General features: G+C 31.8%; 1 protein-coding gene across 1 annotated transcript in view; it reads left to right on the top strand.

The window, feature by feature from the left end:
* LOC123695596 (inactive rhomboid protein 2) overlaps positions 1-21,258 on the top strand; it is a 90,624-nt gene that overhangs the window by 46,096 nt on the left and 23,270 nt on the right. The gene's annotated exons all lie outside the window — the stretch shown is intronic.

The following is a 21,258-nucleotide window of genomic DNA, read 5'->3' as shown; positions in this document are numbered from 1 at the left end:
CCCAAGGCCAGACGGCTTAAGAATAGCTCCAAGAGTTTCCTTATACACAGTATAAATACGCGGCATAATGAGTATTAATGGTTGTCTCTTTATCCTGTTTTCGTGATAAAATTTGCCGAACTTTATATCATGCATGTGATGGAGTTACGTTTATGTTATCTTATTAGATGTATTTGAGAGGAAAACATATAAAGTACCTACCAAGCTTTATGTAAGTGGTGAATGATTATGTAAACTGGGATTAATCAGATGTGCACCTAGTATATTTGTATTATATCCGCCCGCCCTGGCTTTATGTTCTAACTTTTAGCTATTAGCTTAAACTTTTAAACAAATAATGTTTTTAACCAGAGTAAAATGTGATGAATCCATAGCCACTTAATATCTTGAATATATATAGTTTTCGAAAGGTAAAAAAAATCCAAATTATTGTATTTATGCTAATAAAAATTGTATTTAATCATATTTTATAAGTATAGTCTGATAGTATATATATAAATAAATAAATAAAAATAAAAATAAAAAATAAAATATCCTTTATTGAATTATTATGTACATTAATGGACGACTAAGATCCGTTAGGCAAAAATAAAAAATACAAGAGTTACATTACATTAGGTACACAGTTATTGAAATAATACAAAAAATTATAAATTTAAAAATCATAAATATTAACGCAGAAGCCGGGCATAAAATGCCAAGATGCTGCTACCAAAATTCGTTAAAGCATTTATAATCGAGTTACTAGAAGTAAAAAGAATATTCCTAAATCTAGCAACGCGATGTCTGATCAATGCATCGAGAACCGGCACGCGGGCTTCCGCAAACATGCTAGACGCGCTACACCAACGCGGTAGTTTGAATAAAATTCGGAACGAATCATTGTATTGCACCCTAAAAATTCGATAATTTTCTTTTTTATACCTTGTCCACAGTTGTGGAGTATATAGAGCGGTGCAATAAGCTTTGAACAGTAATATTTTTGCATTTCTTTCGCACTTATTAAACTTTCTTCCGATCATGTTCGCGCGCGCAGCCAGAGAACGCCTCTCTCTGTCTATGTCGAGGTCATCTGTCAGATTATACGAAACTATATGTCCCAGGTAGCGGAAAGAATTAACAAATTTGAGCGGCTGATTATACAGGTAAACAGGCAGGTGGATATCCCTAGAGGTTGCGCCAAAAAGCATAGCAACCGATTTATCTACGTTATAGACAAGGTGATGCCTTTCCGCATAATTTTCACAGATGGTGAGGAGCTTACGGAGCGCGCCGACCGAGGGGCTCAGCAAGACCATGTCGTCAGCATAGCTGAGGTTATTCATACAAATACCATCGATGTAGCAGCCGACACCGGTCTCGCTAAGCTCCTCGATCAACTATATATTATAATATAGTCTGATATTTGCCCGATAAGGTTTAAATAAATTAAAAGCTTCGTTGTTTTTGAAAACCTTGGGGTCAAAACTTAATGGTGACATCATAGAAATCTAAATAACAAGACACTGTTATTTAGATTTCTATGGGTGACATCTTGGTGACATATTAAAGTAACTAACTCCAATGAAAGCCTATTTAATTTCAACTTTAAAATATGAATTCGTATTAGTTAAAGTTTGTAAATTGAGTGGATCGTTTTACGGAAAGTTCGCCTGATACTGTTTATCTTGGCCCTTAAGCTTTTATTCGACGGCTATTGGAAATTCTAATTTATTTTACAACACTTTCGATATTCCACTATCTCACGCTATTGGCTTTGAAGGATTATTTTTTGTATGGATAATATGAAAATTGTTCGGATTATTTTCAGATCGATCACACAACAGTCAAGTGAGCTTCTGCGGATTTATTTAATAAATAAATAATTTATTCATTCAAGTAATATTTCAGAAGTAAATCTAATCTAATGATTAAGATATAATCAAATTACATTTAAATAAACTTAAAGTATAGAGTATTATGTTTTAGATCTGTGAGATTTTCTATTCATGAAAATGTGTTTAAATATGTTGGTATGTTTGTTACTTTGACCCTTTAACACCCTTTAGGACTTCTTACCTATTGTTCCGTAGTTCAGTAAATATACTCACCCAAACGTTTAAACTAAACAAACAATTGAAACAAATACGTCATCGAAATTCAACGAAATAATTGGTAATTGAAACACCAATCGCAATGAAGATATTGTTAGTTTAATATGTAGTTATAAATCAGCCAGTTCAGTGTAGCAGTTGATTTCTGTATTTGATTGCGCACATAAATCGACGCTTGTCATTTAATACTGAGTGTATGGTCTATGTACTATCGGTAAGCAGTTTACTTTATGAGATAGTTTTATGACATCACATCTCGTCTAAATTTTGCTAAAGTTTTTACGTGAATTTCATTATTTAAATCAGTTCGATTAGAGACCGCCCATGGTTATATTTTAATGAATATAAGAATTTTGGATGAAAGATTGGTTCAAGGTTCATTTACGATGGCAAATATATACAGGCTTTATATACAAAGTAGGTCGAGAGGTTTTTAATTGTAAAAACATAAACCGCCTGCGATTCTAGGTAAAAGAAACAGAGGTCTATTCTTACGAATGATCATTACCTCTGCTCTGATGTTTTCTTTCCTCAATATTATACGTTGTCAAATAGTTTATTAGCAAGATGGTTAAATTTAAATATTGATTAATGTAATCTCTTTAATATGTATAAAGAGTGTCAGAAATTTCAGCGCAAATGTAGAATTAAACATTAAGTATACTAATGATAAGCATGTAACAAATTAATTGGGAGGTGCTAATTATAAGTTGACTAAATACAAAGTCTATACAAATATTTGAAACATTCGAATGTAGAGCTATACATTTCAACCTAAATTAGTGAGAGGAATAACTTGCGTGTGTGTAATTGAACTTCTTCATTCACAATAACAGTATCTTATAATACATGAATAATCAAACTCTAACAGCCTTCATACCCTTTGAAATGTATATGATATTTAGTTAAGAAAGGCCTCCAACACGTCAATTGTATGCCTTATGTTATATTCAGGGCGGGTTCGTATTAAGGTATCGTATGCAAGTATAAGTAAATTAATTTGTTAGATAAATTAAATCGCGTCAAGCGTCGGAAACATAATTGCGGTGACCCAGATCCGCTCGCGACATTATAACAAGAGGTTTGCGAAAAGAGGACGGGTTAGGGATGAAATGTAAAATATTAATGTGGAGTTTTCAAATTTAATTTCGCATGTCAACCTTCCGTTTTGGGTCGTCGCGCGTGGCTACTGTTGCTTGTTTTATTAATACGTAAAATGTCAACGTGTCAGCTTTATTGTCACGAGCTAGGTTTTGTTTTAAGCATACGCACGTCGCCCTTTCGAAGCCTATTTGTCAAACATCGAGCTCGAGGATTCGTGTTTGAAAAAGCACTCGTAAATTATGAGTTTCGTTTCGAATAATTACTGCCTTATAAATTGTACAAAAAAGCGTAATTCGATCTTGACCTACATTTTGTTTCTTTCTTCGTTGTAACAATTTAAATTCAGTGGGTAGTTCAGATTGGGCTAAAATAGGCCGTCGGGGAAATATCATATTAACATTGATTGATGTTAATTATATGATTTTAAGATATGAAGAACGAATAAGTGGTGGCCTTGTTGTTTCCATTTTGTAATTATAACGTGACTAAATATAGCATTCATATCCTTTTTAAATTCAATATTCTCTATTATGTTTCATTCTAAATGATAGCTTTTAGTTACACGACACATCACACAACGATTCAATGATAATACTGTTTCATTTTCCTTATGAATTGACAATTGTCTTACTATTATTGCGTGGGAAGTAGTGGGAATAAACGCGATTTATAAAATAGATCTATTTTACAGATATTTTTATTTTTTTGAGATTTCAATATTAATAAATAACTCGTAACACTCAAAGAAGCAGTGGTTCTTCTGGACTCATTTTATTTTATAAAGGAACAAACTAAACTTAATTTATATACGTCTACGTATATGAAGCGTTATTTATATTCGATAAACAGGTCAGGTGCGATTCGTTTAGTAGTCATTAAGGTGAACTAGGCAGGAGTCGATATGGCTTCGCCATGAATTAGGTCAGGGTCGTATCCAGGAATATTACAAGTAGCACAAAAGATTGGTTTTAGTGGCAGCACATTAACAGTTTGGGTACACGTAATAGGCACTTTGATATTGAATTACGGAAATATGCCTGAATAAGGTACTTGGTTTCTCATGTACAAAGTACTTTGTAGCTTAGTTTTTCATGTATTGCAGTATCGTAGCAGACCAGTATAAATGCTCCTGATAGAAATTTATTTTCTCAAAAAAATTGCTTATCTGGAGGAATACCTAAATACCATAAGGTATACCATAATGAAAGGCCGTGTGTACAATGAGCGTGACCCAATTTGTGTTGAACAAGGCCAGGACTCAGCTGAAACAAAATGCTGTAATTATCCAAGGTATTAATTTTTCCGTTTGATATGTGTTTTTTTATTTCCACTTTTACGTGTAAATATGTTGCTTATAAGGCTTTACGGAGTGTTTTAGTTGGATATGCTTACGGAACCCTAATAAACTTACAGCTATATTTAATACCTTAATAGGACACATTTTGCACATAAAAACGGGGTATTGTCGGATAATGCATATACGAGCGTAATAAATTCTGTTATAACTTTTGTTGCGAGAAAATGTATGTATGTAAAATATAAAAGGAAAAATGCGGAAAGTAAATTAGACGAAAAAGATAAGGAAGGGGGATGAGGGTTTTGTGTAAAAACCGTATGAATATTGCTTTGCTTTATCTAATACAGAGAGGAAATTTAGTTTAGTCACAATACAAAAGATGAACACAGTAAAGGGTGGATTCGATTTTCCTTGTTTTAGTAATGATTTCTTGTTAACAAATCAATGTTTATGTCTGTGTATCGTATGTATTGGGAATAATTTTGTAGTGTTATTCTATGCCAGTATCGGAAAATTGCTGTAATCTAATATCAGATAGAGAAGTGTCATTGTACTCGATTGTATTTCAGTATGTAGGTTTTCTCTTTTAGTTATATTGATAGTTATAGAACATATAAAGTACATATTTTTATTTCATTACATTTAAGAATTCGTTTTACTAGAAAAGGTTTTATTTGCATTATTTTTATCTATTTGTAGTCTACGTTTTTTTCGATGTTTTAAAATATTAGAAATATCGACAGAGATACCTACTTTAAATCCCTGGTAATCAATATTTTTGTATTAGAAGAAAAGTACATTTCAGAAATAAGCTACAAGTACAAACAGACTAATCTACTAAACCGTTTGATATAGCTGCAGTAGACGGAGAAGTGACGATATAAACAGAGCTGTCAGTATGTGTTATACCATCATAATTGCGGCTATCTCTCAGTTAATTAATAGCAATTAGCTGAGTGCCTTATCTGCAGGAATTCTCAAGAGAATGTACCCACGGTTAAACCCTAGGGCCAAGACAGCTGCATAGCTTCCGACTCTCGTATGCTAAAGTAATTTGAATTGCCGTTAGATATTCGTACCAGTAGTTGGATGTAGTCAATTATTTATTAATTATGAATTGTATTGTTTATTAATTTGATAATGTGAAAAGTATACGAGTGCGCTAAAAATTTAGAAAAAGGGTAAAATGGCATTAAGGGTATGTAATACTGAATATTAAGTATTAGCTTTCAAAGTATAAATAATATGTGTATGTGTAGGTACACATTCTAAAATAATATAATTTCAAACTTTATGTCCTTATACTCATTCATATGAAGAGAAGCTTTATTTTAACGTGTGATATTATTTTCTCTCACGATACATTTATAACATCTTAACTGTACAGTTTTTAACTCAGTTATGTATTTTCACAAAATACATATATTTTAACAATAAACTCCTCCTCTCCTCCATATATAAAAAAAAAACCTGTTAAATTCGAAATAAACAAGCCATTGTATAAGTGCTCCAGGCAAATTCCGCTCAAAATAAATTTCCAAAGAGTATATTGCATTGTATTAAAAGTATCTCTAGAACGTTTTGGAGGTCTCTCTTATTATAATGCCGCCTGAACAAACAGATGAGGCGATCGTGGCAGTAATTTTAATGTGTACTTGTAAACGTAGAACGCTTAATATTTTGGTACAATCTGCGGTTTACTTTGTTGAAAGAGTTTGTATAGAGGCTTTTTTTGTAAATTTATTGTATTTTTTATGTAGATATGAAAATGATAAGTCTATTATGTGTTTATTTATGAAATATTAGTAGTTTCTACTTTATTACGTTTCAGTTATTTTGTTGGATCTAATAAATTGAAATCGTTTGTGGCTTAAATTTTTATGTTACGCGACTAAAACTTGTTGAAATTAAAACTTTATTTAAATGTTTTCGTGTATACTTGAGCTTATTGAACAATTAATTATTTATAATAAAATAGGGCAAGTTATATTAAAAGTAGGCGTTCTCGAGTGACTTGGCAAAGAGCCAGCGGAATCGAAATAATGCTATCTTAAAGTAATTGTTGATTCCGGTTCTCTTATTGTTAATTAATTTATAATTTATTCGCCAACTTTTTACGTTGGCATGCACTTTTGAAAGTTTTCAACTTGCGTGAATATTTATATTTAAAATATTCTATGCAGATGCGGAACTAAAAATGTGGTATAATATTCAATTTTTACTTGCGTCTCTTTTAAAGTTCAACTAAATATTAAACATTAGAGCCCATGCAAAGCCACATAAAGTGTAACCTATTCTCTAGATATAGTTAATATTGAAAAAAACATAAGAATACAAACATAAATAACATAAGGTTGGAACTAATTAATTATCATCTTACCAATATTTTCCGACATCTTATTAAATCGACATAAACCATTAATATCCATAATTAATAGAGGCATATTCAAATACCAATAAGTAAATAACCTAAATTGTATAATAACATTATTTGCGGAATCCTGTGATATTCAATGATTCTCCAGTAATTGGACCGATAAGACAACGCGTCTTACGGAAATGCTGAAGGAATGGAAAATCTAAATTAAATTACTTACGCCGAATTTCAGCAACTTTGCGAATGTGGTTAAAAACAACGTAATTGATACTGGCAACTTTACCGTTTATTATTTTTTGACTTGTACCATTTTGTTCACTCACACTTTTATATACCTACATTTATTATTGGTAAAAGTATCGGTACCTAAGAAAATAAAAAAATACAAATTATTTTTTTCCACAACTATTTTTAAGCTATTGCATAGCTACTATCGCGGGCCTTGAGCGCGGGGACCGAATCGAGAAATTCCGTAACGAAAAAACCTCACGCACCCCACTCCGACGGGCGGAGGTGTGGCTTGAAGGCATAGCATGCAATAGCTTTACCGCGGCAGTCCCCGAGTGCCACACGTCGTTTTTTTTCTATTTGTTGTCTGTTTCAGTGGGATATAAAATCTTATTCAATTTAATGTAGTCAGCAGGTGCTGCGTAGTTAATTATAATATAATGAAAATAGTTTAGCAATTACATATTATATGAGTTTACACAATACGAGTGACAAATGCAAACTAATGCACGTTTCTCTGGAACAATAGATTAGGAATGTCTGAATCTATCACAATTTAAGCATTATTGAGTGGAATATCAATTTCAATCGGAATCTGACAAACCGAAGCCACTATTATTTGAATTTGCATGAGTTAACACTGTCATACGAGAATGTTTGTTATTCGATGAGAATTATCATTATTGTTCCAATGGTTATGTCTATTGAGATTCTATGGGCATAGTGATTTGTGGCAAATTGACGGAATCTTCTTTGTAGATTGTTGGTGTTTTTGTTATGTGATAGTTGATTATGTGTCTGAGTATTGATAAGTTTTTGTTTTCAGTCATAAAAAATAACGACTTTTGTGACAGTTTTATATCGTTTTGTGATAAAAAAATTCTTCTTAACTATAAATTATTATTATTACTGTATTTTATTTCAAATGGATTTTTCATTAGTTTAAATTATGCCTTCAGACACTCAGATATTTCGACTACAAGGTCCAATCGGCAATATTGTTTGCTAGCTTACCGTATACGTCATCAACATAATCATATAAACCCATCTCATTACCAGGCAACTGAAAATGATTACATGACAAGTACAGGCCAACAATCCGTTCACAGCGTCCCATATGGACTGTCGTTAGCAGCGTACGTCACTAATTCGGGACCAACACTTTAGATAATGGGAGGTCCGATGTCCGATGAAGTTTACGCCTACCCATTTACTTACAACTCTGATGGGATCGGATGTCCCATTATAATATCGTTAATGATTATTTAATAGATAATGCTAATGTCGTAATCTATTGGTCATGGTGGAGAGTTAGAGAAGTTTATGTTTTTGGAGAATATGGATTTCAGAACGGTGTATGAAAATAAATCATGTTTCGATTTCTTGTTTGGAGATTTGTGATGCGCACAAAGGAAGCTTTTATTTTATCAGGTGAATGGGCTGGGACAAGGAGATGACGAATATAGAAATACTCGTACTGTTAAAAATATTCTATCTAACAATGTATAAGTTTTTGAGGGATAAAAACGAAACTGTATATTAAACAATGCAGAAAAAAATTGGAAGCGAAACTATTTACATTCTAGAAAAATATGTTGCGCTTTTAGTTTCAATATTTGTTTCGGATATTTTTTTACAGACACGTAAATGCCTATACTGTCTAGCAGACCGAATATTCTGCTCGATCAACCTCATAGTACTCATAGTAGCAATGCATACGCGAGATGACTAGCCCTAACATAGCAATATCTGTTATCTAGAACTAGCAGCTAGTTCCACATTCCCCTGAGGCTATAACGCTAGAAAGAATTTTCAAATGTTTTTGATTCCGTTGCTTGTTTATAAAACAACGTTTCACAATGTTATGGTTTAAGTTGTTCTGGAACTTATGGAACTAGCCAATTCGCATACAATTGCGAAATAAACAATGCTATGATCCAAATGATCACATAATTTTTATTTTTGAACAGACAAAATATTAACAAGAGCTTAGCATATGCTAATATAGTGACTATTCCTAAAAGCCGAAAGTCGCTTTTACCCCGTACAAAAAGAACATCGCAAAACATTAAGGCCGTGTACGCGGTCCGTGCGCTGTTTGGCTCAAATATGTGATTTTCCAAACCAGATTGTCCATCAACCACTTATCTTACAAACATATGAATTACTAATAATTTTAGGAAATTTTATTGTCTATATAGTTAGTTAAGAGTTTATTTCAATTAATACAGTATTTGTGAATACCATCAAGATAACTGAGCCGATGATTACTTGATTTCACTTTTAGTGTCAATTTCGAAGCTAAAAATATCTGAAATTGCTGACAGATCTAACACACATTTTTTTTTAACTAACTGCAAAAATCCTTATTAAAATAGTTAGTTAAAAGATTTTTTTATTTTGGACTCCTAACTTACGAAATTAAAATCCGAACAATGTGAATTTTTTTAGAAATTATAGTCGACAAAATGATTATTTTCACCAAGATATTTGACTTAGTTGAATATAATTTATACATATTGCAATAAAAGAAGGTCTTACTTATAAGATAAAATTTAAAAAATCAACTAATGTACCTCTATTATTTTTCTACAATTTTTTTTAAAGTACTATAAAACACTGCGCGCGACCCGAATAAAATCAGTCGGCAGCGAGCCTTTCCAGAGAGAGGACATGTTGCTCGGCGCTCTCCTGTGGACCTATGCTGTTCATAGTAAAAGGATAGCGCAAGCCGCGATCTATCGTAATAGATCGCGGAGATTTTGACTTGCGTTAAATTGAATAAGCCCTCTTAAAACGCTCGCAATAATTCACAGCTTGTATCGATCGAGCCACAAAGCGTTTACCACTCATAGCTTATGCCGTATAAACTGGATAAGTGCCGGAATATTTGCATATTGAAGCTCCAACTCATTCTAAGTCCAATACACGACATATTCGGGTATCCGTGCAAATTGTTGATACGACGAACATTATAATATTTACCTTTATGAAACGTTGGCTCCATGTTGGCTCTCTAGAAATGAACGTACAAAGAGGATGGTTATTGCATGTTTAGATTGCAATATGCTGGAAGGATAGCATGAAATCATACGTTGGTAAAAGTAGACGGTAGGTATAGTGATGTAAATATATCGATTATACATGATAATTCATGAAATATTATAATATGTAAAAGAAATAAGGCACGTCAATATTGGTTTCTCATGCTCAAATAATTATCTGGTTTATGTATTACATTATTATATGCGTTCTGTAATCTTGTAATTTTAGTGGCAATCGATATATTTACATTAAAAGGGTAAATGCTTTTGTGAAATAAAAGCGATATCAAAAAAAAAGCATGTACATCTGTCCCACATTGTAAGTACTAATTGGCGGTCTATAAATTTTCAACCCTTTTAATTAAATGCGATAAAATATGGCAATATAAAAGAAAAAATAATAATTTCAATTCAGACAATATTTCAAATTAAAAGCCCAACATGTTTTACAGAACGTTATTATTAACTTAGTTATGCAAAGTAGCGTGTGCTTCGCAATACGAACGTGCTCTAAAATATTATAATGTACTTGTTAATCTACATAAAACAAGCTAATGTCACCTTTATTCAGTTACGATATGGCTCATGAATGCTTAATCATTTCAGCATTCAGGATATTGCTGTGTCGCCTGGTGTATTGTGGTCGCTAATATAATTAGTGCTGGTGTGGTATTGGATAAAGTGCCATTAAATTATTTGTTCACTAGTATATGTTTCAATTAGACGATTGAATTGGATTTGAAAGATTGCCATATTATGTTCTTATCGTGCTTATAGCACAAACTTTACTGAATAGTGAATACTATGGGCAGCGTTCATCCATAATATAGTGTCGACCATACGTTATCTTCACGTGGCTTTCAAAAGTTTCTAGTAGAAACTTTTATATATTGCAATTTGAGAATATATTTATAAATATTATAGTAGTAGCTAGCTAAAAACTAACAACAGTTTACCTATGGTGGTGTACCTATTTGTTTGTCTGGTATAACTTTATTACCTAATTGGAGATTCGAATAAAATATATGAAGTTCGAACAAAAATATCACAATACTGCGGCTACTGGGAATTTTAAATATTAGAAACAACTGGAATCAACAACAGAACAAAATACATTTACATTCTACAAATGAAATGACGACATAATCGCAGGATCTTGTTTAAAATAATGAAGAGAAATGTTATATCTCATAATTTATACGAACATATTTTCATGCCATTAAATGAGGCCCTTGATTCGTCCGCGATGTATAGAGTTGCAGGTTTAATGAAGTTGATGTTTAAGTTAATACTTTGAGTTGTATTCTGATAATAAAAATTGTATCGCTTTAATCCGGTCTGAGCACGTAATTTTTAATTAAAAGAGAGATTTATAACACCAAATTACATGTAATACGAGACCTTAATTTGGTATTGTTGTAATTAAATTGTTTTCATATTTTGATAATTTATTTGTATGAATTTAGATGGAAAGGTCTCACAGCTCAGATTTAGGATCAGCGCGTACAGTGACGCTCTTGTGATACAATTGCATGTTTTTTTTTTATCTATTTGTATAATTCCCTCTTCCACATTATCTTATTTTGGTAGACAACACCCATAGCCTCTGTTATGGTCGACTATGAGCGGCGCAATTTGCTTACCACCAGGCATTGCTCGTTTCCCTCCATATAACATAAAAAAATATTTATTTTCGTTGAAAAAAAGATGGTAGCTATTTTTTAAATATAATAAAATATCGCTTTATGAGTTGCAACTAAATTTCACGAATAAACGTTCACGGTATGTACCCAGCGTGCTTTTCATTTGAAGATAAAATTATAAAATCAAGTTATGGAAATTGCAATAGCTAAGAATTTTACAAATATTTCGTCTGTTATTATTGCTAGTAGTTGTTGGAACGTGAAGTATTATTTACCGAGCTGCAATTTCAACTATTTGTCTGCTGTTTGAAGTTTAATTTTTTTTTAAATAACATGCACGTTGTTGAAATTTGTGGAATTTCAATTTTACGTTGATGAGTAATTATTCAGTGAAAAATTAATCAAAAGCAATTAAAATATTTGCGTGGTCTCTTTGTATGTATAATTATCAGGTAAATGTGGTTATTGTGTTGATATCAAAACGGGACTGTTTGATTTTATGTTCATTGCTTTTGATTAATTTTTCATTGAATAATAACAAATATATTGTGGTACTAATAATAGATAACTGCCACAAAATATACATATTCGACCTTGTCTTTCGTTCGATAAGCATCGTAAGAAGAGTTTTATTCAATTATCCTTTTTTAAGGTCACACATACCCTTTAGTGAGTTCATTTATGGTAAGGTACATACGGAAAATACGATTCAGTTTTTTGGGTTTTCGTATAAATATTTGATGAACGATTCAGTGTAATTTTATTTCGCGTACGTCGACTTCTATTGAACGGCACAATAATAAAGAATGTACAAAGTTTTCAATCTAGTCGTGCTCTCTAGATTTCGAGACCTTTTCAAATCTAAAAGAAATATAATTGAAATAATTTTCCAATAAAAAATTCAATTTGCTAATATTCATTTGGTATTGAAAGGTTTTTACCCCGATGACATTTAAAAAATAAACAATGAACTTCCATTTCGCACTGGCCGCAAATACATGAAATATTCGAATTAAGCTCGCTTATTAAAGTTTTCTTTTTTTTTTTTTAAATAGATAGACGGTGACTCGAAATAACACGAAAAAAGTTAATTCATTTGAAATTTTTTTTAATAGATGGCAAAGAAACTCATTTATGATGCAATGAACGACTGAAACTTTGTTTTGTTACCGTTCGCAAGACATGCTTCGGCTGGAAAGTTTACAACTGTCGAACTTTATGCATTTTGCACTGAAAGAGTGTCGAAGATATACTTGATGGCAAACGTACGTGCAGCAACATTGCATTGGAGATTTATTACTGTGTAACGTCATTTTCGTCTGGGAACTTATTTATGAAGATGTTATTATGATGTATCAATTTAATATCCGTCTGGAGCTATGCGAGTGTTTTGACATAGCCGTGTGTTTTTAATATGAGTGTGATTGAATGAATTATGTGTATCTATTTATTTATACTAAGTGTGTGTGTTATTATATTAAGTGTATGTGTTTATTTTGTTTTAATTTTTTATCTGTAGTACTGAATAAAATTTCCTGCTTTTTTCCCTTGCTATGTCCGGTGAAATTGAAACGGTCGTGAATCTAACAATACATATTATTTTTGTTGTTGTAGGTGTAACGAAGCGTTTCACCATAATAAAATTAAAAAAATAACTCGACTCTAAATTTCACTTTGACAAATGACATTTACATTTTCCACATTAATAATAGCAAGCAAAATAGCAAGGTTCGCATTGACCGGTGTCAAGATAGATCAAATATAAGTAATTTAATGTTTCTATGACTAAGGGCTGATTTTTCAAACCTTGGTTAAAACTTATTCATCGAATAACGTATTAAACTATCATTTCAAAAATGTATTCTAATTGTCCGTATTTGACAGTTTACAGGTGACATTTTAATATGTTCGTGTAATATTTAATTGGACGGATAAATTTTAACCAAGGATTTAAAAATCGGCCCTTAATTAAACAAATGCTGCTCAGATGCCGTTAATGTTTTTGAGTGTGTGAAAATGTAGAAAGCACTACCAACTCGGCCTTTATAAAAGAAAATATTTTTATAACTGACTTCTTTTATAAGGATAACAAATAACAATATTAAAGTTGCAGAAAACCCATTACAAAGACTATGCATTATATTTGAACTGAGAAAGGTCAGGCATTGTTGTGAAAACAAATTAATATTATTATATAGGAATTTCTAGGAAAATAAATTACTATATCGAAAAAGGTTTCCACGAAAATCGTCAATTAAATATTGTTTGCCGTTAAAGTTTATCGTTAACCGCTTTTACTCGATATCCTGCAAATAATAAAAAAATAAAATCGTAATGTACTGTGGAGAAGTGTATCTAAATCTACTTATTTATAATATGTATTGCATTGCTGAAGTGATTAATTATTATTATAAGTTATAATATGCGTTATAATTTATAACGCTTTCTTTCCTAAACTGTTAAGAAATAATATTCAATTTACTCTTCCATTCAATTTGGACGATATATTAACTTATTTTTAATGCGAAATTAATATGTGCAAATTTTTGACCTTTTGCGCAGAAGAAATTTCTCAACGGAGAAACAAGCATTTAGGGGAGAAACTTTCTGGATTGTTCCAAGATGCTCTACTAATATTTACAACATACCTATTTAAGCATTCAAACTTCGCTTCAGATTATTTCGTTTTGTACAATTAAACAGATTAAATAGTTTGAATACAATATATTGCAACTGCAATATGTTCACGTACACCAACCGTAAGTCACCTTCATGTGATACGTGTCTAGTGTAGTCTAGGAGCGCCTCAACTCGTTCGTCGCTCGACCTGCTGAATTATTTATGCCCTCCGTGGAGACATGATACTGTGGCACGTAGAAGTATAACTAGCAGATGCAAAGAGCTCTGGAAAGTAATATATTACTAAGTATGTGCGGCCGGGTGGGAATTACCCGCTTTTAGCGTCTAAACGTTTTTCAATGATGGAGTGGCTAGAACTATTATATCTATTAGGTTTTAATACATTTAATATATACGTCAATAATCAATATGTATATAATATGGGTTATTATTTATATTGCAAACGAGCTTGGATAACTTTATATTTCTGGATCGTTTACGTCTCTGACCCTTTGCTTGTTAAATATTTAGGTAAGTCATAATTTTGTAGACTGGAAAATAACGTACCTAATAATCTATTTATATTGAGCAAAATATAGTCTGTATTAAAATTGTTTATTGTGATTTAAACTGAGTTTTAAAAATTATTATCTAGTTAGGTACTTACCGATGAAAGTTATTCCTTTGCACTTTTCCGTATTATTTGTATTATTTGTGCAATACCGTAACACACACGAACGCTTATTTCATGCGTTTCACTTTAAAACAAAATATAATAAATCAGCGTGCAGTTACGCCATCGACGAATATCCCTTTAGAATAACATCGCAAGAATTAGTTAAAACAAGAACCAGAAGCATATTCAAGAGAGTTACCGAAATGTGCTTTTAAAAGAAACTATCAGCTGTGTATATACCTAACTATATGTTTATTTTCCATGAATTCTCTCATTTATAAACATTATATATTATCAACCTATTTTTTATTTGTTGTTCAAATGTTTAAAATAACTACGTAAAGCATGTATGCATCAATGAAATAAAGTGTTAATTAAATAAAGCTCATGTTTGTAATTAAACGTGACCTAATTTTAAATCTTAATCATAAACTGGATTAATAGCGGTGTTCTCCTGTATTTTATAACTAAAAATATTTTTATATATTGCCTTACTTAGAAAAACTAAATGTGGGTTATAAGGTCAATTAATAAAAATTCAGTGCTGCTTTTTCAGCTAGCGTCCTGTGGATCTGTGTTAATATTAAAGGTAGAAATTCTGTTTATGTTAAAAAATCTCTCTAGGGTCTAGGTCAATATCTGTGTTTACGGTTTCTACGAATACTTATTTTGTGTTGTTTTTTTGCTATATTCGACTAAACTGTTCGATGTTTGAAACGTATTCCAAATTTAAAAAGATTTTTTCTTTTGAAGTACATAACATGTAGGTAAGCTGCCAGTTATTGCTATTTGCAAAAGGAGATTGTAATACTCATTTGATAAGCGTGGCATAAGATTCAACTGAGAAAGTTAATTTTTGAGTTATTTATTGCGAAACGATAGCTGCCTCGTTTTCCGTCTCGGAAGAGATTATATCGATAAGGGCGCCCTCTATTATATGGCTGCTCCTCACGCTACCTTACAAGTGGAGTATCAACGAGTTAAACCGTATTAAAACAGTTATCGTTCGATAATTTAACTAATTAAGCTTGTACGGTATTATGAAGTTAGTTTTGCACGTGCTGGCTCAAAATTTCTATTACGTTATCGTATTAACGAGATATTAGAATCGATAGACTCAACGTAGATATTACGTTTTTAAGGGTCGATTGGTGTTTTGTGTTTATGTTCTATTGTTTTATGTGTGTTATTAAATGAAAAAAATAAGTATAAATCATCATCATCAGCAAATATAGTATGCGTATCTATAAAATACTATTCGATTTCATATTTATGCCTTTGAGTAGATATAAAAGAAGGCAAGGATAATTGCACAACTGATGATTTATAATACTGTTAGTTTTAATGCCCTTATATTTAGCTTGTTATTTAGAAATGTTATAATCATTTTCTAACAAGATACACATAACAGGGAAATATATCTATATAACAAGGAGGCATTATCCTCCAAACACCCAGAATCGCGGTTAAGGTTATAATAGTGGAGAATAGAAATAGGAACCTCCGTTTGTAAACACAGTATACATAATTTCAGCTTCATTAACGTTATCGAGGATGTTCAATATAATTAGTAACGTGTTTGTATTTGCTGGTCGGTTATATCGGTTATCTCGAAGTTTCGTGTAGTACTATTTTATCTATACTTAATATTATAAAACTGAAGAGTTGTTTGTTTGTCTGAACGCGCTAATCTCGGCAACTACTGGTCCGATTTGAAAAATTCTTCCGGTGTTAGATAGCCCGCTTATCGAGGAAGGCTATGCATCTCACTAAGACTAACAGGAACGGAGCAAAGCGGGCAAAACCGCAGAGCACAGCTAGTTATCTATAAAGCTAATGACTCGGAAGGGTTACCTTTACGTAACAGTGAGATATTCAGGGGCAATACTTAGAAAATTCTCCCAAACCACAATTTTCTGCTAATCATTTGGGGTAAATTTAATAAAAAGTGAACGGGAGTTTTCCTCGTTGGTACGTCGAACGTGAGTTATTGCGGGCGTGACACGAATTTGAAAGAACACTATTTTCATACTGAGTCAGGGAAACAAGCTCTCTAGACGTTGTTTGGGAATACATTTATTTAAAAGTAGATTTCAGTCTAACGAGAGAAGGATATCTGGCTGGCATCTTGATAAATTTGTTTGGTGTTTTTGTGCTCGTTTTTTTTAATGTAGATAGTCGTTAAATTACGTACAGTTTATGTGATTATAAGTTAATGATGTTATAATATGTAGGAGTGATGAATAACTATCTGTACGGATATGAAATAATGAGTATAAAAATCTGACTGCAAAAGCTGCAATTTTTATTGTTTTAACGAACTGTTTTTCTCATCATATTATGATTTTATCATCCAATCGTAACAAAGTGCAAAACAGCACAATTTTTTTTACTGAATATATGTACCCACTATTAGGTACTAATTCTATTCAGTAACACTACATACTACCTAATGCATACTTTTACTTGTAATAAACTTGTGTCACCATAAAATACGATACTATGTTAAATAAAAAATGAGATATCATTTTATGGAAAATTTAATATAAAAGAAGATATTGTGTTAATGGTGTTCCGTTTCACGAACATGTCGTATATTAAACGATAAAAGAGTCATATCCGTGAAATAATGCTGAGTAAAAGGATTTACTTGTCGTGCATTGATCCTGCTCGTAATTATTAATTTATTTCCTTTTAAAGTTTAAAGTTTAAGCGACGTGTAGTGGTATAAAGTTTTATGTCCGTATAATTTATGGTTTATCAGTCATAATATCATTTTGTACCTGTGATTTGTACCCTTTTTGTTTTGTTTCTTATTATAGTATGTATTTAACAAAGAAACTTAATTTCTAACACAGGTGAATTAAGTTCAAAGAGCGTATAACATTAAACGTAGTACCATTTAATTTTAGATTTAAAGTATTCGTTAATAACAGCTGTCCTTCTGTAATATCGGTCCAAGATATTGCCCTTGCGGAAGGAATAGTAATAAGTCGGTTACCTCACTTACCACGTTCTAGGAGTATTTCTTTGTGGAATAGGAATTACTGTTGTGATGGAATTTCAACTTGGTTAAAATACTGAGCAGTTTAAAAGGCGTTTGGATAAGACTGTTAGTCTGAAGATGATGAACGTTTTGCAATCTTTCTAGAAAGTGCTGGAAGTAACGGGTATAAGTGACGATATAATATGATGCTCTTTAGTTTGACGTATTTATGGAAGGTTATTTAGAAATGTGTTATCTTATAAATATTACGGTTAGTATCTATGTTATACAAGAAATGCAGCTTTAAAAATCCATGCGAAATACTTATTTAAACAATTTTTACGTTTTGATAGTTTTCATGAAATATGTTTTACGGTTTTAATAGTGATGGAGGCGCTACGAGAATTCTGCAAACATTGTATTATCCGCTTGCAAATAGACACTTCAATTCGTGTCTAGGTTTTCGAGGCTTGAACCCTTGAACAAGCTATATATTGACTTAATAATATGGAGACGTGTTTGTCAACATTGTAACATATGGCAGAGACAGTGTTGATATTTCGTCGAAGATCGCTGTATCGAATTATCGAAGATGTTTAGTCTACGGTACGCTAGTTTAATATTTCTCAGAGGTAATAGATGACTGTTTCTGAATTATTTACTTTTGTTGGGTATTGTTTGTATTTATTTGGGGAAAATTAAGTGACTAAATAGTTTTTCACTATTAATGTGTTATACGCTTTATCGCTACATATTATAAAACAATATCATCCCCCGGGTAAGTACTGCACCGATTTTATTCTGTTTTAATCAATGGATTCTGGATGAAGTTTAAATGACTATGGCGACGAAACAAATTACTTCAATACATAAGTTATTTGTTAAATTTGACGCCGGAGCCGTAAGCAAGTTAATAATCTTAAAATTACTTACTCCTATAATTACCTTCTCCTATTCATAGAGTTCAATGCTCTGAAATATTTGTTTTGTAAGCAAAACAAAACTTTGAATAAGTAATTGGGAATGTTTTCATACATTCTGCATCCGTGCATCTCTAAGAAACCCAACCAAAAATCCACATAGCAAAGTTTGAGAGATACTCTCTTTGTACAGAATTAATCTTTTAATAAATTTTGAAGCGTAATTGCTTATGACCCGTAAAAGATGATCGATTACCTTGTGAAGGTTAAAATGGGGGCTATAAATACCCTCATTATATCTGAAGAGTAGAATAATGAATTATACAAGTATCTACTTAGAAAATAAAATTTTAATGTTCAATGTTTTGTGTTTTATACTGCGATAATTGAGATTTTATGCGACGTATTTTTATTTCTAAATTAATTTGCTAAAATGTTTTGTGCTTGTCGAAATTGTGTACTATCTATCATCTGCTGGGCATAATATCAGCAACATGAAACTGATCTCGCTACATCATAGATTTTGAGCTAACCTCAACTGGGAATCTAGTACAAGATTTACATACACGCAGTTATTAACATGAACGACGATAATCCAGTGTGCGGCTCAGCGGGCGTCTGCTCCATAACACTATAATAAGGAGTATTTATCAAACACTAGTTCTATATCTTGATTTACGCGCTTCGCTTACCGCTCGGGTATTATTGCGTAGCTTACGGCGCACCTGTGTTTCTAAAAGCTTCATATTATACTCTAGATACCATATTTCATGCAACCATGTTATGTTCAGCCATGTAGAATTATCAAGCGAGTACTGAGCTAACACGAGATTGATTCGAAGCGCGAATTGGGTATATTTACTATGATTTTATCTTACGCGTGGGCTTGTTTGACGTGCTCAAATATTCGTGACTGCGTTATGATATTGAGTATCGTGTTGTTGTGATAACGCAGAAATATTCAGGAGAAACATAATATATTTTTTGAAGCAATTTATCCAGAATGTATGATAATTCAAATATTGTTATGTCTAAAACACTGTTTACATAAACAAAGAGTTCAATAGTTATATTTGTATCTTTTTAAACAATTGATACGTGGAAATCATTTTCCTTCCCTTTGCGTAAATAAATTTGCGTAGGTGGAACAACAACATGAAGTAAATATTTGAACAGCAGTAGACACGAGGCGTGATTTAGCAAAATCACTAATTTATTAAAGACTACGTGAAGATTGGGTATTTATTTTATTTGGATATTACTATTCAGTATCTAAAAGCCTTTTAACAAGTTTCTATTTCACTTAATGAAAGTAGGTATTCATTAATATTTTACTCTTTCTATTAACAAATAGGTATAACTTTAGATTCAAGTTGACTCTTTCTAAGTTATACAAATATTAACTAATTCAATATTATTAAATAATTAATATTTTTTCTATTTTAATCTACATATTAAGTACTGTAGGTACTGTACAAAATATATATTAAATTAAACACTTTCTATTTAAACCAACTTATTATAAAAAGTAATGAATTGTAGATAGCAAACAAACATCAATATGATTATTAAGACAAGAAATATGTTAGGTATGTTTAATAATGGAGATGAGTTGATGCCAGAGCTTTTGATGTTACCTACCGTTTAAAAACGTTCGCTTTAGGAATGTAACAGGAAAACGATTAAATATCAACCATGTACCTACATAATATTCATCATAGAGATCTCGTAAATTCCACAAATATACCGGACGATATAAAACATAAGTCGTGTTAACTAGGACCAAAATGATGCAAGCCGAGTATAGACGTGCAATCACTGAGAATTGATTTGGTACGGAATTGCAGACGGAAATACCGAATCAATCTGGATAGTTTAACGATGACGGCACGGCATAACGATGTAAACTACACTGCATAGCAAAGTATGAAGTTGTTTATTATTTCGTATACAATAGAACGTTCGAGAAAGAATTGCGCGAAGAAATGCACGGAGATTGTACCAAATACTTTTATACATAATGAATTTATGCAAATTTATACTGGATTTAAATTTAGAAAAGGGTCCTTACTAACCTTTATATTTAGATGCAGATTGAGTTTGTTCCATCTTTCCGAACTTTGTAGAATCCTTTTCCCCTTGTACAGAAATGAAATGCATCTATCATTTCTGTTTAACTTATTTACTGTTATTTCGTTCCAGTAGGTGATAGACATCTTTATAGGTTTTTTACAGGTCTCAAATATGTGAGTGCGTAGTAAATACTAAGCA

The sequence above is a fragment of the Colias croceus genome, chromosome 11, assembly GCF_905220415.1.
Source record: "Colias croceus chromosome 11, ilColCroc2.1".
Taxonomy (NCBI): domain Eukaryota; kingdom Metazoa; phylum Arthropoda; class Insecta; order Lepidoptera; family Pieridae; genus Colias; species Colias croceus.
Note: the sequence above shows the minus strand (reverse complement) of the source record. Positions and strands in the feature narration are given on the sequence as shown.